Source organism: Hyla sarda, chromosome 1, assembly GCF_029499605.1.
Source record: "Hyla sarda isolate aHylSar1 chromosome 1, aHylSar1.hap1, whole genome shotgun sequence".
Lineage (NCBI taxonomy): Eukaryota > Metazoa > Chordata > Amphibia > Anura > Hylidae > Hyla > Hyla sarda.
The window spans coordinates 218,579,446-218,604,596 of NC_079189.1; positions in this window are offsets into that span (position 1 = coordinate 218,579,446).

Genomic DNA, 25,151 nt, shown 5'->3' on the forward strand with positions numbered 1-25,151 from the left:
AAAGAGAAACTGACAGGTGTTTTATATGATCTGGAGTAGTAAATAGTGAACTGTTAAAGGGGTACTCCACTGGAAAACCTTTTTTTTTTTTAATTAACTGGTGCCAGAAAGTTAAACAGATTTGTAAATTATACAAAGAAGAAAGTGTGTATGCACTCACCACTCAACGGAGACAGGTCGGTATGACGGTCCGGTAAACGGGTAGCTGGATCACAGCATCGGCGCAGGTGTAATGGCGCTCACAGGATACGCCGGCAGTTTCACACGTGAATGCGTGCTTCTTCCGGCCTCCAGGAGGCCGGAAGAAGCACGCATTCACGTGTGAAACTGCCAGCGTAGCCTCTGAAGACCATTACACCTGCGCCGATGCTGTGATCCAGCTACCCATTTACCGAACTGTCATACCGACCTGTCTCCGTTGAGTGGTGAGTGCATACACACTTTCTTCGTTGTATTATTTGGATACTTCACCCTTTGTATATGCACCCCACAAGAGATTTGCTCCCAGGTTGCCGATACCGTGCTGCAGTAGTAAGGTGATATCGCCTCTTGTGTGCCCTCTCCTTTCTCTCCTTATCACTAGTTTAGATTAGTAAATTACTTCTATAAAAAAATCTTAATCCTTCCAGTACTTATCAGCTGCTGTTATGATCGACAGGAAGTTCTTTTCTATTTGTATATCCTTTCAGCCTGACCACACTGCTCTCTACTGACACCTCTGTCCATTTTAAGAACTGTCCAGAGCAGGATAGGTTTTCTATGGGGATTTGCTCCTACTCTGGACAGTTCCTAAAAGTGTCAGCAGAGAGCACTGTGGTCAGCCAGAAAGGAAATTCAAAAAGAAAAGAACTTCCTGTGGATCATACAGCAGCTGATAAGTACTGGAAGGATTAAGATTTTTTAATAGAAGTCATTTACAAAGTTTAACTTTCTGGCACCAGTTTATTTAAAAGAAAATGTTTTCCAGTGGAGTAAATATACTGCGAATATTACGAATATGCGAATTTCGCAAATATATGACGAATATTCGTCCATATATTCGCGAAATATCGCGAATTCGAATATGGCCTATGCTGCTCAACACTAGTAAGCACCCAATTTGGATTCCATACTGTGAAGCAGTGCAAGACAGTGAAAGTGAGCTCCCAAAGTCAAGTCAAGTCTTGTCCAGTCTAGGCTATTCAAGTCAAGTCTAGTCAAATCAACTTTGTTCAAGTCCTGTATATTTTAGTCTAAGTCACGTCCCAGTCGGTTAAGACTACAAGTAGCAGAAAGCCCTGTACTACAACTGTGGTTTCTTACTGCATTCTTCACTACAATTGCACAACTACAGAACTGTCTATACTACCTCTCCTGCAATTGTTTAGGTAACATTCAAGTGATTACCTTAACCTGGCATGTGAGGTATTCTTTACCTGGCAACACTCCTGGCATCAAGAAAATTAAACTTGGACAAATCACCCAACAGTCAACATACACGCCAAACCCTGCTCACCACACATGGAATCTGATTCTGTGGATAGAATCTTAGAAGGAAACGCTTTATAATAGGACAGCACAGTTAAGGGATCCTCATAAAACCAAGTTAATGGGAGAACCTGAAGAAAGGACCAGTCTGACTGTAACTCCCCATGGGTGTGGAACCACTGTGCCACAAGTGGCAGCTGGCCAGGCAGGCAGAATGTGGTAAACTGACACTAAAGATAGTGTCAAAGGCAGCAGAGCTGAACAGGCGTTCATTATCTGAGGAGATGCTGTGAAAAAAGATAGACAGGTACAGCAGATAGACAGGATAAGGAACTCAGGTACAGAAGACAGGGTTCAGGGACCTGAGCAATACAGGAAACACAACCTTGCTGAGGCATCAGGCAACAGTGGTGCAGGTTTATATAGGAAGTCCCAGGCAGGGATTGGAGAAGGATCCATTAGTGAGTGTACACTGATGGATCGCTTGCGGACCCAAGAGGACAGACAGGAACAGCAGCAGGAGACACTCCAAAGCAGGAAAATCAGGAAGCACAGCAGACACATGGCACAGAGGATGTTGCCAGATGCTGGTAAATACCAGGACACATGGAAAGCTGATGGTTACATTAATACTGATGACCTGTCCTTAGGGTAGGCCATTAATATTAGACTGAGGGGGTCCAACTTCACATCCCAATTAGCCAAATGACTAAAAAGGCTGCAGCCTCTTCAGTATTTACCAGACACTATGCTGTACATTTGGATTTAGGCAAAGCAGACTGAGCAAAATGCAGTATGCGTAACAGAACTAGGTAATGAACTACAGCATTTACCCGTGTCCCAGAGACCTCAATCAACTGATCAGTGGAGGTACTGAGAGTAGAACACATACCAGTCTATAAGAATAATATAGGCCATTAGTATTAATATCCCAGAAAACCCTGTTAACCCCTTCACACCCACTGACGTAAATGTACGTCCTGGCTTGACGGGACTTCCCGCACCAGGACGTACATTTACGTCCTGTGTATGACCGCGAGCATCGGAACGGTGCTCGTGTCATACACGGCAGGTTCTGGCTGCTAGCAGCAGCCGGGGACCCGCCCATAATGGCCGACATCCGCGATCGCGCGGATGTCCGCCATTAACCCCTCAGATGCCATGATCAATACAGATCACGGCATCTGCGGCAGTGCGGTACTTGGATTGGATGATCAGATCGCCCGCAGCACTGCCCCGGCGATCCGATCATCCAGCAGGGCGGCCGGAGGTCCCCTCACCTTGCTCCGGCCGTCTCCCGGGGTCTTCTGCTCTGGTCTGAGATCGAGCAGACCAGAGCAGAAGATCACCGATAATACTGAGCAGTGCTGTGTCCTATACATAGCACTGCACAGAATTAGCAATCAAAGGATTGCTATAGTCCCCTATGGGGACATAAAAAGTTTTTAAAAAAAAGTTGAAAAATGTAAAAGTAAAAACAAAAGTGAAAAATCCCCAATAAAAATGAAAATTGTCAGTTTTTCCAATTTTCCCCCCAAAAAGCGTAAAATATATTTTTTAATAAACATATTTGGTATCGCCAAATGCGTAAATGTCCGAACTATCAAAATATGATTTTAATGATCCCATATGGTGAATGGCGTAAACGTAAAAAAAAAAAATAAAATAGTCCAAAAATGCTGCTTTTTTGTCACATTTTATTAAAAAAAATTAATAAAAAAATTATCTAAAAGTTTTATATATGTAAATGTGGTATCTAAAAAAAGAACAGGTGACGGCGCAAAAAACGAGCCCTCATACCGCCCTATATACAGAAAAATGAAAAAGTTATAGGTGGTCAAAATGGGGCAATTTTAGATTACTGATTTTGTACAAAAGGTTTTAGATTTAGTTTTAAGCGGTACAAAAATATAAAAGTATCTAGCCATGTGTATCATTTTAATCGTATTGACCCACAGAATAAAGAACACATGTCATTTTTACCGTAAATTGTACAGTGTGAAAACGAACCCCTCCAAAATGTGCAAAATTTTGGTTTTCATTTAAATTTCCTCCCTAAAAAATTCTTTTTTGGGTTTGCCGTACATTTTATGGTAAAATGAGAGGTTTCATTACAAAGTACAATTGGTCACGCAAAAAACAATCCCTTATATGGGTCTGTAGATGGAAATGGATTTTAGAAGGCGAGGAGGAAAAAATGAAAATGCAAAAATAAAATTGGCCTGGTCCTTAAAGGAGTAGTCCAGTGGTGACCCAGTGGTGAACAACTTATCCCCTATCCTAAGGATAGGGGAAAAGTTTGAGATCGCAGGGGGTCCGACCGCTGGGGCCTCCATTCGATCTCCTGTACGGAGCCCCGACAGCCCGCGGGAAGGGGGCGTGTCGACCTCCGCACGAAGTGGCGGCCGACACGCCCCCTTAATACAACTCTATGGCAGAGCCGAAGCGCTGCCTTCGGCAATCTCCGGCTCTGCCGTAGCTGTGTATTGAGGGGGTGTGACGGGCGCCGCTTCGTGCGGAGGTCGACACCCGCTATCTGGCCGGAGAGCCTGGCCCCCATAAAGAGAGATCGCAGAGGGCCCCAGCGGTCGGACCCCCCGTGATCTCAAACTTATCCCCTATCCTTAGGATAGGGGATAAGTTTTTCACCACTGGACTACCCCTTTAACCTCTTAAGGACCAATGACGTCCTGGGACGTCATGGCACCCTGGACGTTAAGGAACAATGACGTCCCAGGACGTCATGGCATTTTCCGGTCCCTGTCGCGCGCCGGGCAGAGATCGGAACGGCATGCCTGCTGAAATCGTTCAGCAGGCATGCCGTGCAAATGCCGAGGGGGGTACCGGGACCCCCGCATGTCGGCGATCGCCAGAGATCGCTTGCGAAATCACGCAAGCGATCTTCGGCGATTCGGGTCATTCGGGTCACTTGTGACCCGATGACCCGGGAATAAACGGTGATCGGCGATGTACAATTACACTGCCAATCACGTACCGTTGCTGGGGAGCGGTGACAATACTGTCACCGCCCCAGCAACGCTGCTATTGGCCGGCGATACGCCCCGAGGTGATCCCGCCCATGACCGGCTTTACAAAGTGAGGCCGGTCATCGATCACTTTGGGGCCAAATTTTTGGAGGCCTACGTACCACTCAGGGACCTCTCGGTAGATGAGTCTCTCATCAGTTTTAAGGGGAGACTCATCTTCCGCCAGTATATTCCCTCGGGCGCGGTATGGAGTGAAGCTCTATAAACTTTGCAAGAGTACCTCCGGGTACACTTGCAAGTTTAGAGTGTATGAGGGACGAGATTCCCGTATTGAACCCCCAGATTGTTCCCCCACTCTGGGTGTTAGCGGGAAAATCGTTTGGGACCTTATGTACCCATTGCTGGATAAGGGTTACCACGTGTACGTGGACAACTTTTATACCAGCATCCCTCTCTTCACATCCCTTGCCGCCAGATCCACGTCCGCTTGTGGGACCGTGCGGAAAAACCAGAGAGGCCTCCCTCTAAATTTGGTCCAGACGCCTATCCCCAAGGGTGAGTCCCGTGCCATGACCCATGATAACCTGTTGTTGGTGAAGTATAAGGATAAGAGGGATGTCCTTATACTCACCACTATTCATGGGAATGGCAGCACCCCTGTCCCTGTGCGAGGTACCGTGGGACTGGTCCTCAAGCCCGATTGTATTCTGGACTACAATCGGTATATGGGGGGAGTTGATCTCTCAGATCAAGTCCTCAAGCCATATAACGCCATGCGGAAAACACGGGCATGGTACAAAAAAGTTGCGGTCTACTTGGTACAGGTTGCCATGTACAACGCTTTTGTACTATCCCAGTACGCTGGCAACACAGGGACATTCCTCCAGTACCAAGAAGAAGTCCTAAGGTTCCTGATCTTTGCTGACCGGGAAAGACCAGGGTTTTCTGAATCGGGAAAAATTGTGCTTCACATTTTGGGGGGTATTTTCTGCTTTAACCCTTTGTAAAAATGTAAATTTTTTGGGAAAACAAGCATTTTATGTAATTTTTTTTTTTTTTTTACATTTGCAAAATTCATGAAACACCTGTGGGGTATTAAGGCTCACTTAATTCCTTGTTACGTTCTCTGAGGGGTCTAGTTTCCAAAATGGTATGCCATGTGTTTTTTTTTTTTTGCTGTCCTGGCACTATAGGGGCTTCCTAAATGCGGCATGCCCCCAGAGCAAAATTTGCTTCCAAAAAGCCAAATGTGACTACTCCACTTCTGAGACCTGTAGTGCGCCATCAGAGCACTTTTCACCCCCACATGGGGTGTTTTCTGAATCGGGAAAAATTGGGCTTCACATTTTGGGGGGTATTTTCTGCTTTAACCCTTTGTAAAAATGTAAAATTTTTGGGAAAACAAGCATTTTATGTAAATTTTTTTTTGTTTTTTTTTTACATTTGCAAAATTCATGAAACACCTGTGGGGTATTAAGGCTCACTTAATTCCTTGTTACGTTCTCTGAGGGGTCTAGTTTCCAAAATGGTATGCCATGTGGGGGGGGGGTTTGCTGTTCTGGCACCCTAGGGGCTTCCTAAAAGTGACATGCCCCCCAAAAACCATTTCAGAAAAATGTTCTCTCCAAAATCCCCTTGTGGCTCCTTCCCTTCTGAGCCCTCTACTGCGCCCGCCGAACACTTTACATAGGCATATGAGGTATGTGCTTACTCGAGAGAAATTGGGCTACAAATAGCAGTAAAAATTTTCTCCTTTTACCCCTTGAAAAAATTCAAAAATTGGGTCTACAAGAAAATGCGAGTGTAAAAAATGAAGATTTTGAATTTTCATCTTCATTTTGCTGCTATTCCTGTGAAACACCTAAAGGGTTAAAACACTTACTGAATGTCATTTTGAATACTTTGGGGGGTGTAGTTTTTATAATGGGGTCATTTATGGGGTATTTCTAATATGAAGACCCTTCAAATCCACTTCAAAACTGAACTGGTCACTGAAAAAAAGTGAATTTGAAAATTTTGTGAAAAATTGGAAAATTGCTGCTGAACTTTGAAGCCCTCTGGCGTCTTCCAAAAGTAAAAACACGTCAATTTTATGATGCAAACATAAAGAAGACATATTGTATATGTGAACCCAAAAAAAAATTATTTGGAATATCCATTTTCCTTACAAGCAGAGAGCTTCAAAGTTAGAAAAATGCAAAATTTTAATTTTTTTCATCAAATTTGGGGATTTTTCACAAGGAAAGGATGCAAGTTACCACAAAATTTTACCACTATGTAAAAGTAGAATATGTCACGAAAAAACTATCTCGGAATCAGAATGATAACTAAAAGCATTCCAGATTTATTAATGTTTAAAGTGACCGTGTCAGAATTGCAAAAAACGCTCTGGTCCTAAGGTGTAAAATGGCCTGGTCCTTAAGGGGTTAAGGTGAAAATGGGCTTGGTCATTAAGGGGTTAAATTGTGTTTAGTTAGTGCAAAGCTCTGCTGTTTAACATCAAGGACAACTCCAATTGCTCCTCCAATCCTGGTGTGCTGAGAAAAATAAGGGTAAAATGTCCAAACTATCTTTCAAAAGAACACCACATTAAGTTATAAGAAGAACACTATAGGAATGTAATTTCCTTTGCTGATTTTATCCCATATGGGGATGCTGGGGAGCATGAATAGAAAATCAATTTATCTGCCATCAGAAATAAGAAGGTTTAAATAAAACTTGTCAGGGGCATGTCAGGACTAAAACAGTGGACTAATCTTGTGATACTAGACAAGAAGAGGCAAATACTTTTCAAGAGGATAAGTAGCTAATAGCGGGGGGTCTGACCGCTGACCACCCCCCCCCCCCACACACACACACGCACACACACACATACACACGTGATCTCCTGAAGGGGGACCCATCCTGCTCAGTCAGGAGCACGAGTCTTTTACCTCTAGACACACTCTCAATTAATTTCAATGGAGTGCTTGCCGTCTAGAGGTAGACAACACGCGCTCCTTAGTGAGCAGGAAGGGGACACTTTAATGTAATTGCAGGGGGCCTAAGCAGTCAGACCCACTGTGATCAGCTACTTATCCCCTATCCTGTGGATAGGGGATAAGTTGATTTTGGCTACAGTACTCCTTTAAGTATTGGTATTGTAGTAACCACTAGAGAGATGCTGAGGGTTATGTTAGAAGAAATAGTCTTCAATGTATATGTCACATGGCAGAGTGGTGTACTAGCCTAGTTTTTCTCTGTGATCTCACATCTTTTGTCAGTGAAGCTGTTTCTCAATCCAAAGTGCAGGAATAAAACCTTTGGACACTAGGATTCTGTGAGACAAGCAGTGTAAAACAGTTGCTTGAAAACAGCTTTGGAGTCAGAAGAATGGATATTTGGCCACTGTCCCTTTAATTAGTTATTTTATAGCAGTATTACTGAATTTTTCAACCTTTAGGTGCAACACTTGCATGTGTATATGTAATGACTAATTCAGATGTTAATGTTCTCTCAGATTTAAGACATGTGGCATATGTATAGGAATACAGAAGCTAGATAAACTTTACTTGTCTTCCCAGCAGGAGCTCAGCTGAGACACATGTGGCAGTGGTAAAAGCCAGGCCCAGAGTAACTAGAAGGTATGGTCTTCCCATTTCCCCAGGAAACAGAGGTTGAACTAGGAACTTTCTCCTGCAATGATTGTCTAGGAGTGTCATGTGACCAAAGCACCATTTATTGTACAATATGTGCAAGAAATATAAACCCTTTACACTATGCAAGACCTCAGTGTGTACAAAAAACATATTGCAATGCAGAAAAATACATTTGCAAAACTAGTAACTAGTATCTAGTACCTAATACACATTTTTGCATAAAGCAAACCTGACCCTGAGTCATCAGACAACTTTTCAGTGGACGGTAGCTGGTACAGTCATACTGGGACACCATGCTGTCACCTTATGGCAGCCCTGAATATTTCCCATTCCTGATTCCTGGGATGGGGAAGGAGACTCCCAGGATATTCATGCTAAATCAAGAATGATGGGTTTGGGTATTGCTATGTATCAATCTCATTTGTACTTATTTTTTGTTTTAGTAGTGCCTAATCTACATTTATGATGGCTTCATTTAGATCATGTTTATGTCCTCCATCATGTTACAAGTCGGCATTCTTTTAAAAAGGAATACCAACTTGCAGCCCAACAAGTTGCCAGCAGGCCCATAGACTTAAATGGGCTGAATGCGGTATAATTATAGCTACTTTCTCTCCATTTTTCAAATGTTTATCCAGCCTGTACAAGATTTCAAACTGTGATCTATCAATTTTGTCATAAAATAACTCACGTTTTAGGTGAACAGGTATAAGCTTCTTTATTTCTTTATACGAGGTGCATTTTCAAGCATAGCGCAGCGGGGCGTTCAGGAGACACATCCGTATGCAACGATAGCTATTTCGTGCCGCTCCGGGAACTTCTTCAGGTCACGCCCCCTCCAGGTGAGAAGGGGCAGGTAAATACTTCCTGAATCCTAACGTCATTGGGAGGAGGGTGTTACGAATATTGGATACAAAATGCAAACAACTTTCAAAACATTACATCTATTTAACTGTGCATAACAACAATACTATAATATAACAAGACATAAAACCTTTGAGACAACCTGTCTAAAGGGTGAGCGTCACGATTTAATGCCGTATTTATCGGAACATTATTTAAGCAAAAACGCTCATGTCAAGGCGGTCATTCAGACGGATGTTTCCTTCTGCTGCGGTCCGAATGATCCATCTTGATTCTGATTGCTGCAGGCGCTTTTTGCTATCAGTTCCTGGGATCGGCATTATTTTTTTCAATACCACAAAATTTCAGGGTTCTTATATCCCCCCATGTTCCTTTTCTACATGTACAATTAATCTGGGGCTACCTTTCTTGGTGGTTATAGATCTTATATGTTCTCTGAAGCGCACGTTCATCTGTCTGATAGTACATCCGATATAAAAACGTTTACAGGAACAAAAAATTGCGCACACTACATTTTTGGTTTTACAGCACATAAAGTTTTTTTAACTAATATTTACTCCTCCTAGTGACAGATCTCTATCAATACAAGCATGTTGGCACCAATTGCAGGTGCCACACTTATGCATCCCTGGGGTTAGGGATTTATTTAACCAGTTTTCTTGTTTTTGATTCTCTTTGAATGCTGTTTTTACTAATATATCTTTTATATTTCTACATTTCTTGAAGGCTACCACTGGCTTCTGGTGCGTATACTCAGCCAAATCGGCATCATTCTGCAGCAGGAACCAATTGTCATTTATACTTTTTTTGATTGTATTTGCCATTGGGCTAAATGGAAAAGTAAAGGTAAACCTGGGAGTTTCTGTTTTCTCTGTAGTTTCTTTTAAAGGACCCTCTAATAAATCTGTCCTTTCCTCTGCCATTGAGACTAGTTCTTCTCCTTCTCTTTCATTTGTTTTGCGTCTTTTTTGATACTTCCTTTTTTTATTTATACCTGTAAGTAAATTTTTACGATTTTGTTTATTCGCTTTTTTTAGTGATCTATCTAGTAACTCCTCTGGGTACCCTCTAATCATAAGTCGTTTTTTAAGATCATTAGCCTGGGTTAAGAAATCCTCTTCCCTGCTGTTTATACGTTTTAAACGTAAGAATTGTCCGTATGGTACGGCTTTCTTGACGTGCGGCTTTCTTGACGTGCTCGGGGTGGTAGCTCCCATAATGCAGCAGTGCATTGCACGCTGTGGGTTTGCGATATCCCTTAGTTACAATGTTATCTTCTTCTACCACCACGAGCACGTCAAGAAATTCCAGTTCTCTCTTTCCTATTTTTGAGGTGAAAGATAGATTCATGTCATTAGTGTTGTTTAAGCTGGTTACAAAGTTATTAAATTCATTTTCTGTACCTGTCCATATAATGAATATATATTCCACGAATCAATAATAACCTGTAACACACTTCAGATATGGGTTAAGGGTGGAAAAGATATATTTTTTTTCAAACATGGCGACGTAAATGTTAGCCAGGGTGCATGCCATTGGCGTACCCATGGCAACGCCGCCTACTTGCTTGTACCATGTTTCCCCAAATTTGAAGGTGTTGCAGGTTAGAATAAGATATACGGATTCGCAGATGAAATTTATATAACTTTGTGTTTTCCCTGAATCTTCCAAAAGTTCTTTGATGGCTGCTACGCTTCTCTCCTGGGGGATACTGGTGTAAAGACTTTCGATGTCCAAGGATACCAATATACCATTAGGGGGCCAGTTCATGTCTTCCAATGCTAATAAAAATTCATTGGTGTCCTTCACTAGACCAGGTATCTGGTCTAGGGTGCAACAGCCAATCTATATACTTGGAAAGGGATTCTGTTAGTGACCCCACCCCGGAGACCATAGGTCTCCTGGGTGGAGACACAAGGGTTTTGTGTGTTTTTGGCAGGAAGTACCAGTTCGCTGGCTTGGGATTGGTTGGTAATAACCTTTCTGCCATTTTTCTTGAAAGGATCTTTCTTTCTACACAGGTTCTCAAAAAGGACTGTAATTTTAATGACATTTTCGATAGGGGGTTAGCAGGGAGTACTACGTAAGCCTTATCGTTTTTTAGTTCTCTATTTGCTTCTTGTAGATAGTATTCTTTACTTATAAGCACTATGTTACACGCAAAACAAATGTAAGAGAAGGAGAAGAACTAGTCTCAACGGCAGAGGAAAGGACAGATTTATTAGAGGGTGTTTTAAAAGAAACTACAGAGAAAACAGAAACTCCCAGGTTTACCTTTACTTTTCCATTTAGCCCGATGGCAAATACAATCAAAAAAAGTATAAATAACAATTGGTTCCTGCTGCAGAATGACACCGATTTGGCTGAGTATATGCACCAGAAGCCAGTGGTAGCCTTCAAGAAATGTAGAAATATAAAAGATATATTAGTAAAAACAGCATTCAAAGAGAATCAAAAACAAAAAAACTGGTTAAATAAATCCCTAACCCCAGGGATGCATAAGTGCGGCACCTGCAATTGATGCCAACATGCTTGTATTGATAGAGATCTGTCACTAGGAGGAGTAAATATTAGGCAAAAAAACTTTATGTGCTGTAAAACCAAAAATGTAGTGTACGCAATTTTTTGTTCCTGTAAACGTTTTTATAAGGGATGTACTATCAGACAGATGAACGTGCGCTTCAGAGAACATATAAGATCTATAACCACCAAGAAAGGTAGCCCCAGATTAATTGCACATGTAGAAAAGGAACATGAGGGGATATAAGAACCCTGAAATTTTGTGGTATTGAAAAAATAATGCCGATCCCAGGAACTGATAGCAAAAAAGCGCCTGCAGCAGTCAGAAGCAAGATGGATCATTCGGACCGCAGCAGAAGGAAACCTCTGTCTGAATGACCGCCTTGACATGAGCGTTTTTGCTTAAATAATGTTCCGATAAATACGGCATTAAATCGTGACGCTCACCCTTTAGACAGGTCGTCTCAAAGGTTTTATGTCTTGTTATATTATAGTATTGTTGTTATGCACAGTTAAATAGATGTAATGTTTTTAAAGTTGTTAGCATTTTGCATCCAATATTCGTAACACCCTCCTCCCAATGACGTAAGGATTCAGGAAGTATTTACCTGCCCCTTCTCACCTGGAGGGGCGTGACCTGAAGAAGTTCCGGGAGCAGCACGAAATAGCTATCGTTGCATACGGATGTGTCTCCTGAATGCCCCGCTGCGCTATGCTTGAAAATGCACCTCGTATAAAGAAATAAAGAAGCTTATACCTGTTCACCTAAAACGTGAGTGCCCCCGTGTTTTTTTTCTATTTGCATGCATTGTGGACATTGCTGTCTTTCGTACGGGTAGAGCACCTAGGTGGGACAGTGTTAAAGACTCGTGCTACACCGCGGCTGCGGCTGCATGTTGTGATCCTCCGAGTGTATTTACACAGAACCAGTGCCAGCCAACTTCTGCTTGAATGGTGTCATTAGTCACACACATTGGTCCTAATGGAGTGTATGTACTGTATGTACTTACTGTCTGCTATAAAATGTGCTATGGAAATGTATTTGCCCTTTCCCAAGTTCTTATTTTTTGCACATTTGTCACTCATAAATTACAGTTTTGAAATGGGCACTGTTATTTGCAGATCCTTTTTAAATAATGTAGATAATTACTGTATAATTGTAATGATGTATAACTGTATAATTGTAATATAAATTAGTTAAAAATGTGTATATTTTTGGGTGAAAAAAATTCTGTCTTGTTCCTGCAGCTATTGTATGTGTCTCTATGCAGAGACAAAATACAGGAAGTGTGGGGGCTGACAAGCAGGCTTTCTGACATGCTCCGGACTCACACAGCAGTTGACTGATAAACCAAAAGCCTTCACAGAGCGGTAAGATAAGCTTTTATAATTTTTTTGAGTTAGCAGTGGTTTTCCCCTTGAAGTTCTTTAAATGGGCACTGTCATGAACTTTTTTTTATATGCTGTAGTACATATGTACTACAACATATCTCTAATACATTTTCATTATATATATATATTTTTTATTAACCCCTTAACGACGCAGGACGTATATTTACGTCCTGCGCCGGCTCCCGCGATATGAAGCGGGATCGCGCCGCGATCCCGCATCATATCGCGTCGGTCCCGGCGCTAATCAACGGCCGGGACCCGCGGCTAATACCACACATCGCGGATCGTGGCGATGTGTGGTATTAACCCTTTAGAAGCGGCGGTCAAAGCTGACCGCCGCTTCTAAAGTGAAACTGAAAGTATCCCGGCTGCTCAGTCGGGCTGTTCGGGACCGCCGCGGCGAAATCGCGGCGTCCCGAACAGCTGATCGGACACCGGGAGGGCTCTTACCTGCCTCCTCGGTGTCCATTCGACGAATGACTGCTCCGTGCCTGAGATCCAGGCAGGAGCAGTCAAGCACCGATAATGCTGATCACAGGCGTGTTAATACACGCCTGTGATCAGGATGAGCGATCAGTGTGTGCAGTGTTATAGGTCCCTATGGGACCTATAACACTGCAAAAAAAAAGTAAAAAAAAAGAGTTAATAAAGGTCATTTAACCCCTTCCCTAATAAAAGTTTGAATCACCCCCTTTTCCCATAAAAAAATAAAACAGTGTAAAAAAATAAATAAATAAACATATGTGGTATCGCTGCGTGCGTAAATGTCCGAACTATAAAAATATATCATTAATTAAGCCGTACGGTCAATGGCGTACGCGCAAAAAAATTCCAAAGTCCAAAAAAGCGTATTTTGGTCACTTTTTATAACATAAAAAAATGAATAAAAAGTGATCAAAAAGTCCGATCAAAACAAAAATCATACCGATAAAAACTTCAGATCACGGCGCAAAAAATGAGTCCACATAACGCCCCATACGTGGAAAAATAAAAAAGTTATAGGGGTCAGAAGATGACATTTTTAAACGTATACATTTTCCTGCATATAGTTATGATTTTTTCCAGAAGTGCGACAAAATCAAACCTATATAAGTAGCGTATCATTTTAACCGTATGGACCTACAGAATAATGATAAGGTGTAATTTTTACCAAAATATGCACTGCGTAGAAACGGAAGCCCCCAAAAGTTACAAAATGGCGGGTTTTTTTTCGATTTTGTCGCACAATGATTTTTTTTTCCGTTTCGCCGTGCATTTTTGGGTAAAATGACTAATGTCACTGCAAAGTAGAATTGGAGACGCAAAAAATAAGCCATAATATGGATTTTTAGGTGGAGAATTGAAAGGGTTATGATTTTTAAAAGGTAAGGAGGAAAAAACGAAAGTGCAAAAACGGAAAAACCCTGATTCCTTAAGGGGTTAAAATGCTTTAATTAACGTTTGAAAACTGGCCACTGGGGGTCTCCCTCCTAGTGGCCGGCTGCAGGCTGGCGTGACATCACGCCTGAATTTGGACTGATGCAGGCCGGGCATCAGTCCAAATTCATTCAGCCTGTGCTCGCTCCCTGCCTGTCAATCAGACAGGCAAGGAGCGAGCGCATTGGCTCCCTGACCGGCCAGCCACTCCTCCTGCACATGACTCCACCGCAGCTGCTGCCCCTGTACACCGGACTGTCTGGCAGTATGTATGGATCTATTTTAGGGGAGAGCGGGGGTTGGGGGAGAGCGGGGATCAGGGGTTGAGGGAGAGCGGGGTTCGGCATTTTCAACATGGGGGGGAGGGATCGCGGAACAGACAGAGGGAACTGGGTAGCACCGCGCCCATGGCCCTAACTAATTGATGTCAGGGCAAGCTGGGAGTTGTAGTGGTGAAACAGCTGGAGTCACCCTATATAGATGAACTAAAGGCGGAAGTCGCCCTCCCCAGCAGGCATCAGTGACGTGGTGCCTGCTGGGGAAATCTGCCTGGTAGTGAGCACACTACCAGGCAGACAAAAAGTCATTTTTAACATAGTAAAAAAAAAATAATTTAAAGCAGGGAGGGGGTTAGGGATAGATGGGTAATAGGCAGGGACAGAAAAAAAAAGGATGGTGGGAGCTACACTTTAAATGTTTCTGTGGCTTCTTTCGTAACCTCTTGGATGAGTCTTCACTGTGCTCCTGGGGTAATTTTGGTAGGCCAGCCATTTCTGGGATAGTCCACCAATGTTCCAAATTTTATCCAATTGTGGATAATTGCTCTTATTGTGGTTTGCTGTCCCAAAGCTTTAGACATGGCTTGGTAACCTTATTGAGACCGATAAATGTCAGTGACTTTGTATCTGTTTTCTGAATGTCTCTGGATTACGTTATGATGTCTCTCTGTTTTCAGACCTTTTGGCCTACTTGACTTTGTCATACAGGTTCTGTTCAAGTGATTAGTAATGTGGCCTGAGTGTGGCTAGTGAAATTGAGCTCAGCTTTCCAGTCAATGCTTCCAGTACTTATCAGCTGCTGTATGCTGCATAGGAAGTTGTGTAGTTATTTTCTGTCTGACCACAGTGCTCTCTGCTGCCACCTCTGTCTGTGTTAGGAATCGTCCAGCGCATGAGCGAATCCCCATGGCAAACCTTTCCTGCCCTGGCCAATTCCTAAAAATATAAAAGAGAGCACGCCATAGCGTAAAACCTGATGCCTGATGAAGCTGCAGATGCAGTGAAACGCGTTGCATGCTGGTAGAATAAACTACCCTTGCTTTTACCTACCTTGATTGTCCTGTGACCTGCGCCTCTCAAAGCCGGCACCCCCGTTGAAGTCTCTCTCTGCATCACCTCCTGTTCTGCCGGCTTGGCTGCGGACACTTTATGCGCTCACGATTGTTGTGTATGGGGGTACACAACAACACCAGGTGAGCCTCCTTGTCAGTATATACCGCTCCACCTCACAGGTTTCCCATTTATCACACCATGGAGCGCTGTATCTTTTGTCTTTTCTAGCGTAAAACCGACTGGGTAGGTATTGGCAGAAGGATTCTTTTTAAAGCCTCTTACCCAGGTGGTTGTGTGAGCTCACACACAACAATGGACAGCGTGTAAGGATTGTTAGAGCCCGGTCTGCAGCCTCCCAACCAATTAGATAGAGACAAATGGACATCAAAGGTGCGGTGGGTCTTTTGCGGCGCTGACTCGGAACAGGCACATGAGGTGAGTATAAAAGGTTTATTAAAATGCAACGCATTTCACCGCACATGCGCAGCTTCATCAGTCATCAGATGCCTGATGAAGCCACGCATGTGCGGCAAAACGCGTTGCATTTCAATAAACCTTTTATACTCATCTGATGTGCCTAGCCAATGAACAGAGGTGGTAGCAGAGAGTACTGTGGTCAGAGTGGAACTGCACACCTTTCTCTGTAGTACACAGCAGCTAATAAGTACTAGAAGCCTTAAGATTTCAAAATAGAAGTCATTAACTAATCTGTATAACTTTCTGGCATTAGTTGATTTTATAAAGTTTTTTTAAGTTTAATTATAATATTAAAAAAGATTCTTCTATTGTAACAAACGCAAATTATATGATTTCTGGGGAAAAGCACAATTGCATAACCATTATATAAGATAACAATGATTACATTTTTTTTTATAAATGTTAATAACGAGAGAACTGTAGTCATTTATGGTATTTTCAGGCTAGCATGAGAAATATTTCTGGTCTTTACAGTAAAAACAAAGGACCTTTAGATCAGCCGCACAGTGGTCATGCAGCCATTTGTTATCAACATGTTCTGCTGCTTCTAATTTTATCAGCACTACTTACAAATGCAGCAATTACAATGAAATAGGAGTTTTTCTGTTGCTTTTAGGATTAGGAGCCATACTCCAATCAAGTTCTATTATAGGGTTCTCCACAACCGCTCTGTGGATGTAGGCACTTTACTTTTCACATTTCACATACCTCTACTGAGAAGCTAAATGCAACCTTTGTCCACCTGTGAACTGACAAAAATGCATTAGCCATAGTGGTCCACTATAGAAGAAAAGTCTAGAATGTTTCTAATTAGGTCTCCTACTGCCTTTATTCTTTGGCACAGGTTGCCCTAAAATCAACCATGTCAAGTAAAAAGAAAATCATCCAATAGAAAGAAAAAAGCTAAAAGATAAACTTAAAAGTCTATTTGTAAACAGTGAAGATTTGATAAATGTTCATTATAGTTAGGTTATAGAGGATATAAAAATAAAAAAAAGAAAGTAAAATGAAATAGAATAAAATTCTCCAGTGCAAGTGTGAATGAAGGTTTGGAAACAATGGGGGAGATTTATCATTGCATTTAGAGCTTTTTTTTTTTTTTGCTTACTCCTGGCGCTCTAAATGTTGCACATGTGCCTAAGCACTTTTTGCCACCTTTGTGGGTATGCATAACGTAGCAAAAAGCCCTACTTAAGCAACTTTCAGTTTTCACTTTGCAGTGGTCACTAATTTATGAAGCGCGAGTGTCGCACGTTGGCATAAAGAAAAGTAGCAAACCCCTCCAAAATGTCGCAAGTCAAAGCCACGTCAGACCTGACTTACAAAAATGCCTTTGGAGGGCACTTTTAAAAAGTCTTACAAAAAGTTGCAACTGAGACTTTTTTGAGCAGAAAAGTCGCAGAGGAGAGGAGGAATCATACAAAATGGTGTTCTGTGGTAGTATGATAAATGTGTCGCACATAAACAAAACTAAAGCAAAAACTAAATTACTTCAAAACTCACTTTCCAAAGACAACAATGATAAATCTCTCCCAATGATGTTTGATCTACAGTTACAGAACAGGAACCAAACACTAAAAAACACTTTTTATATGTTTTTGAAAGGGGTAACCATATTGGTTGATACCAATGGTGAAGAAGGCAGGGTACCCCTCTCCATCATGCACAACATTTTTATATAGGACAGTTTAAGTTTGTGATTGTATTTTTGCTAATATCCCTTGTGGTCTAGAGGTTAATAACGAAAATTTTTGGTGGTCTACAGTAGAGAACCAGCCTTTAATAATGTTTTTGGTGCTCTAGTTATGGGTTAAAGGGGTACTCGGGTGGAAAAAAAGTGTTTTAAAATCAACTGGTACCAAAAAGTTAAACGGATTTGTAAATGATTTCTATTAAAAAATCTTAATCCTTCCAGTACTTATCAGCTGCTGTATACTGCAGAAGAAGTTTTGTTATTCTTTCCAGTCTGACCACACTGCTCTCTGCTACCACCTCTGTCCATGTCAGGAACTGTCCATAACAGAAGAGGTTTGCTATGAGTATTTGCTCCTACTCTGGACAGTTCCTGACATGTCCCTACAATGTGTCCAAAGTTTTTTTGAAAACTCAGTCAGCCTTTAACCTGTAGCCCACCAGCATTTAGTGTTTACCCCTATATCTGGGCAAAACATTACCTTTTTAATATACTTTATTTAAAAATATATATATTTTTTTGGGGGATGCACCGATATATCGGCGGCCAATACATATCGGCCGAAAATAGCTATTTCGGCAAAATGCCGAAACAACAAAAAATGTGCCGATAATGACCCACCTCCCCTGCCCGCTCACAGCACAAGTTACAAACACTGCCAGTGGCAGAGGCACTCGTGGGGGGTGCAGGGGGGGCCGGTCGCAACATCGGGGGGGGGGGGGGTTGCGCTCTCCGGGATAGGATTAGGAATACTTCTTTTTATGTGCCCGGGCCGGCTCCTGTGTGTGGCTGCAGGCGGGGGCCGACCAGAGCATATAAAAACTAATACTGTGTACTAAAAACCAGGGGGCCTCCAGCTGTTGTGAAACTACAACTCCCAGCATGCCCGGACCGGCAAAGTCTGTCTGGGCATGCTGGGAGTTGTAGTTTCACAACAGCTGGAGGCCCCCTGGTTTTTAGTACACAGTATTAGTTTTATATGCTCTGGTCGGCCCCCGCCTGCAGCCACACACAGGAGCCGGCCCGGGCACATAAAAAGAAGTATTCCTAATCCTATCCCGGACATCCCTGTGTCCCGAAAAATCTTTTCGGGACATAAGGATGTCCGGCGGTCACTCACCATTCCCCGGCGTCCCCCTGCGATCCTCCTGCGATCCTCCTTCGGTCCTTCGCTTCTTCGCCTCTATGGTCATACGCACGGGACGTCACTGACGTCCCGTGCGTACAACCATAGAGACGTAGGAGGACCGCAGGATCGTCGTGGGAGAACGCGCGCTGACCGGGGCCTGGTAAGTGACCGGCGGCGCGTCATCTTCTTCAGTGTTCCGGTCACAGCTCCTTCGGTCCCGGCACCTACTGCTATGGTCCATAGGCCATAGCAGTAGATGTGACCCTGGGCCAGAGGAGCGGTGACCGGAACACTGTGGGGGCTGCAGTACAGACATACAGCCTCCAGCCATACACTGTATATGGCTGGAAGCTGTATGTCTGTGGGGTGGGGGGAAGCTGCTGACCTAATGTGGGGGGGAGCTGCCTACAAATGTGGGGGGAGCTGCCTAATATTGTGGGGGGGGAGCTGCCTAATATTGTGGGGGGGGAGCTGCCTAATATTGTGGGGGGGTAGCTGCCTAATATTGTGGGGGGGGGGAGCTGCCTAATATTGTGGGGGGGGAGCTGCCTAATATTGTGGGGGGGAGGGAGCTGCCTAATATTGTTGGGGGGAGCTGCCTAATATTGTGGGGGGAGCTGCCTAATATTGTTGGGGGAGCTGCCTGATATTGTGGGGGGGGAGCTGCCTACAAATGTGGGGGGAGCTGCCTAATATTGTGGGGGAACTGCCTACTATTGTGGGGAACCTGCCTACTATTGTGGGGGAACTGCTGACCTAATGTGGGGGGGAGCTGCCTACAAATGTGGGGGGAGCTGCCTAATATTGTTGGGGGGAGCTGCCTAATATTGTGTGGGAACTGCCTACTATTGTTGGGGGGGAGCTGCCTAATATTGTGGGGGGGGGGAGCTGCCTAATATTGTGTGTGGGGGGGGGAGCTGCCTAATATTGTGGGGGGGGGAGCTGCCTAATATTGTGTGTGGGGGAGCTGCCTAATATTGTTGGGGGGAGCTGCCTAATATTGTGTGGGAACTGCCTACTATTGTTGGGGGGAGCTGCCTACTATTGTGGGGAACCTGCCTACTATTGTGGGGGAAATGCTGACCTAATTTGGGAACCTGCCTACTATTGTGGGGGAAATGCTGACCTAATTTGGGAACCTGCCTACTGTTGTGGGGGAGCTGCCTACTATTGTGGGGGAGCTGCCTACTATTGTGGGGGAGCTGCCTACTATTGTGGGAGAGCTGCCTACTATTGTGGGGGAGCTGCCTACTAATGTGGGGGAACTCCCAACCTAATGTGAGGGAGCTGGCAATCTAATGTGGGGGAATCTAATCTAATCTAATGAGCGGAGCGCTGCATTTTACCAGAAGACGGGGAGAAGTCATTTTCGGTATCGGTTTCGGCCGGACATTTTTTTTAATTTCGGTTTCGTTTCAGTTCTGAAATTTCCATTTCGGTGCACCTCTAATTTTTTTTATTGAAATCATGGCTTATAAAAAGGACCACTAGGGGTCCGCGTACCATCTAAAACATAATGCTGTCCGACTGCAGCATCACCTTTGTTCCAGCTGAAGCGCAGGTTGGGACAAAGTCCAGGAAGTGAGGGCGAGACTAGCACTCCTCTGTGCTCACTCCTGTCCTGTTTATCAGACTCCTGTCTAAAAACAGAGAGGAGGGGGTTACAGAGAAGGGAGGAAGAGTGAGTCATGCAGAGTGAGGACATGCACAGAATATCAGATCAAGTGAGAAACAAACAAAAGGTATTTGTGAGAGAAATATAGTTGCTAGACACATCAAAAGTATATGTACATAATTAGGTACTGAATAACTTATATTTGTATGTGGGATATAGCAGGTACTCTTTAAATCTCTGTTTACACTACTGACTGCAAAAATGGGGGGGGGGGGAAGACAATGTTGTTGTCAGGAGAATAAAAATTGTTTGGGAAGCCCCATTTATGGATGCAGTGTGTGCAGCACTGAATGTACATTCAGCAATAGATTGGGGCAAAAACTTTGCTAATAAAGTATGCTATCACCTTAAGTCATGTATAGATTTGAAATGTTTTTTCGCCTTTCACCTTACCAAACAAAGCAGAACTTCTCAGAACATCTACATCCCTCTACAACGTTCCTGCTCTCCCTCACTGGATGTCCTTGCACACAGCAGAGATGTTTTAAGTAACATATGAATGCCATTGTACAATGTATCTACATGTTGATTTTCCATTTACTAGACAACTTCACCAAGGTCAACTATAGGCACTAATTAATTTATTATTATTAATAATAATTAGTTAATAAATCCAGCTCTGAGTTTGTGTATGCAAAGTATGTACAGCATAGGTGCTGTGTGGGCAACATGTTTGTATTGAATGTATGTCATCCATGTGTTTTTGGTGTAGTGTCACAATACATAGGTACAGGGTGGCTGCTATCTGTATACAGTATCTAGGACAGTAGGGGGTGTGATAAATGAATACTGAAAGTTAAAAGAACCATAAGAATATGCTTCACCTATATAAATAATGAGAAACCTAGAAGTAATAGAGTTAGTTTCCTCTGAAATAATCTGGGTGTAAAGGTACTATGAGGAAAAGATCAATCTACTAAATGCCATTTACACTGGAAAATCCAATGAGAGGTGACATAAATAGGGGTAATGTCATTTCGTCATTGAATGTCACCTGCCTAATCGGACACGAAGTACAATGCCGCCTTAACCCTTTTGTGAGGCAGGGTTGTTTTGGCATTAATGACGCGTAAATTTTCATGTTTTGTTTTTTTCCTCCTCGCCTTTTAAAATCCATAAAATGTAGCATATTTTGGGGGGTTTGTGTCTACACAGTGCACTTTCCAGTAAAAATGACATGTGTTTATTTTTTTTGTCTTTGAAGGTCAGAGCTTTCCAAACTTTTCTTTTAAACATGCATAGTTTGGTCACACACCCCACGCAAATTGCACATATCTAATTATGCATTTCCTGATACCAGTACTCAGTATTAGCATTGCAAATATGGCTGCTATACCCCCCCCCAACCCCCTCCCCCCGTGGCACTTAATTCCCTTTCTTGATCCACCCAGTGCCACTTTTTTTCTTCCCCTTGATCTCCCCTGTGCCATTTCATATCTTCCTTGATCCCCCTCATGTCATTCCATTCCTACCTTCATCACCCTCTGTGCCACATGATCCCCCATTGATCCCCTCTGGGTCCCATTATTGCAGGAGGACATCACTCGTCAGACCAGGAGCACTGGAGCACATGGAGAGACACAGGCCAGATGAGAGTGGCAATAGCACAGCGTGGGTTTAATCCCACGCTGTGCCATTGCCACTCTCATCTGACCTGTGTCTCTCCATGTGCTCCGGTGCTCCTGGTCTGACGAGTGATGTCTTCCTGTGTGGTTCCTTGGCAAAACATCAGGGGTGTCACTTGACAGTCCCAGCAGCCACCGCAGCTCACTGATTTGAAGTACTCCCCCTTTTTTATCAACTGGGGCCAGAAAGTTAAACAGATTTGTTATTTACTTCTGTTTAAAAATCTTAATCCTTCCAGTACTTATCAGCTGCTATATGCTCCACAGGAAGTTTTTTAGTTTTTTTTTTCATTTCTGTCTGACCACAGTGCTCTCTGCTGACACCTCTGTCCATTTTAGGAACTGTCCGGAGCAGGATAGGCTTGCTATGGGGATTTGCTCCTACTCTGGACAGTTCCTAAAATGGACAAAGACTGGGATCACCGAACAGTGTGTTGTCTTTCTTGTGCTCGAGTTCGGCACATCACGGATCTGGTTGACAGGTTGCTGGGTGGGGCTGGAGAGGACCCAGCGGTCATGGTACATATTGGCACCAATGACAAAGAAAGAGGTAGGTGGAGTGTCCTTTAAAATGATTTAAGGTACTTAGGCCACAAGCTTAAGGCAAGAACCTCCAAGGTAATATTTTCTGAAATATTACCTATGCCACTAGCCACACCAGAGAGGCAGCGAGAGATTAGTTAGGTAAACAAGTGGCTCAGAAGCTGGTGAAGAAGGAGGGGTTTGGGTACATGGAGAACTAGGCTGACTTCGCTGTCAGATACCGGCTCTACTGTAGGGATGGGCTGAACCTCAATGGGGAGGGTGCAGCTATGCTTAGGGAGAAGATGGCTAGAAGGGTGGAGGAGTGTTAAAACTAGGGACTGGGGGGGGGAGGGAACATACAATGTAGAGGGGGAAGATAGTGTAGATAGAGAGGGGGGACTTATTAATGTACCTGGGGGTGGAGCGGAGGGAGGGGTTAGAATAGTTAATAGGGATACGCTTCATAGGGGAAAAAAACATACACCATTGAATTGCATGTTGACTAATGCCAGAAGTCTGTCCAATAAAACAGAGTAACTGGAGTTGATAATGTCTGAGGAGAATTATGACATAGTGGGTATAACAGAGACTTGGTTGGGCGATAGCTGTGACTGGGCGGTCAACATACAGAGTTATAGGCTATTCAGGAAGGATCGGACAAAACGGAAAGGGGGAGGAGTTTGTCTTTATGTAAAGTCCAGTCTGAAGGCCACACTGTGGGAGGATATACGGGAGGGAAATGATAATGTGGAGTCATTATGGGTAGAAATCTGGAGATAAAAAAAAATTCTGATAGGGGCTTGCTATAAGCCACCAAACATAATGGAAGAGGCAGAAGATCAATTAATGAGGCAAATAAACAAGGCAACAAATCAGAATGAGGTGATAATAATGGGCGGACTTTAACTATCCTGATATAAACTGGGAGACTGAGACCTGTGAATCTCATAAAGGAAACAGGTTTCTGACTATAGCTAAAGACAATTATCTGTCACAAATGGTGCAGGGCCTGACCAGAGGGGGCGCCCCACTAGACTTAATATTAACCAATAGATCTGACAGTGTAACTAATGTGCAAGTAGAAGGATACCTAGGAAATAGTGATCATGATATCACACATTATAACTTGTTCCTAAATAAGGGAATCTTGCGAGGGGCCACAAAAACAATGAACTTTAGGAAGGCAAAGTTTGATTAACTCAGAGAAGCCCTTAACAATATAAAATCGATGATGTCCTCAAAAACAAGAATACTGACACTAAATGGGAGACTTTTAAGATTATTTTTAATTCTCACTGTAAGATGTATATACCTAATGGGAAAAAATGGGTCATGAATAAAAGAAAACCAATATGGATTAATAAAAATGTTAAGGGGGCAATAAATGACAAAAATAAAGCATTTAAACAACTAAAACAGGACAGCAGTGAAGAAGCATTAAACAGCTATACAGAAAAATGTAAAATAGGTAAAAAAAAAAAAAAACAGATAAAAGCTGCAAAAATAGAGACAGAAAGAATCTTTCTGTCCCTTTAAAAAATGACGAGGAAGAAATTGTAGACGGGGATCAGGAAAAAGCAAATATATTAAAGAAATTCTTCTCCACTGTATTCACCGAGGAAAATGAAATGCCAGGTGAAATACATCGAGATAAGGTAAACTCCCCAGTACAGGTCCCCTGTCTAACCAAGGAAGAAGTACAGTGCCGCCTACAAAAAATCTAAATAAACAAATCACCATGTCCAGATGGCATTCAACCCCGTGTTCTAAAGGAATTAAGTAATGTAATAGACGGCTCCGCTCTCTAGGGCGCGCGCGCGCCAGCTCCCTGAGACTTAAAGGGCCAGTGCACCAATGATTGGTGCCTGGCCCAATTAGCTTAATTGGCTTCCACCTGGTCCCTGACTATATCTAACCTCCTCCCATGCACTTCCTTGCCGGATCTTGTTGCCATCGTGCCAGTGAAAGCGTTTCCTTGTATGTTCCTAGCCTGTGTTCCAGACCTCCTGCCGTTGCCCCTGACTACGATCCTTGCTGCCTGCCCCGACCTTCTGCTACGTCCGACCTTGCTTCTGCCTACTCCCTTGTACCGCGCCTATCTTCAGCAGCCAGAGAGGTTGAGCCGTTGCTAGTGGATACGACCTGGTCACTACCGCCGCAGCAAGACCATCCCGCTTTGCGGCGGGCTCTGGTGAAAACCAGTAGTGACTTAGAACCGATCCACTAGCACGGTCCACGCCAATCCCTCTCTGGCACAGAGGATCCACTACCTGCCAGCCGGCATCGTGACAGTAGATCCGGCCATGGATCCCGCTGAAGTTCCTCTGCCAGTTGTCGCTGACCTCACCACGGTGGTCGCCCAGCAGTCGCAACAGATAGCGCAACAAGGCCAACAGCTGTCTCAACTGACCG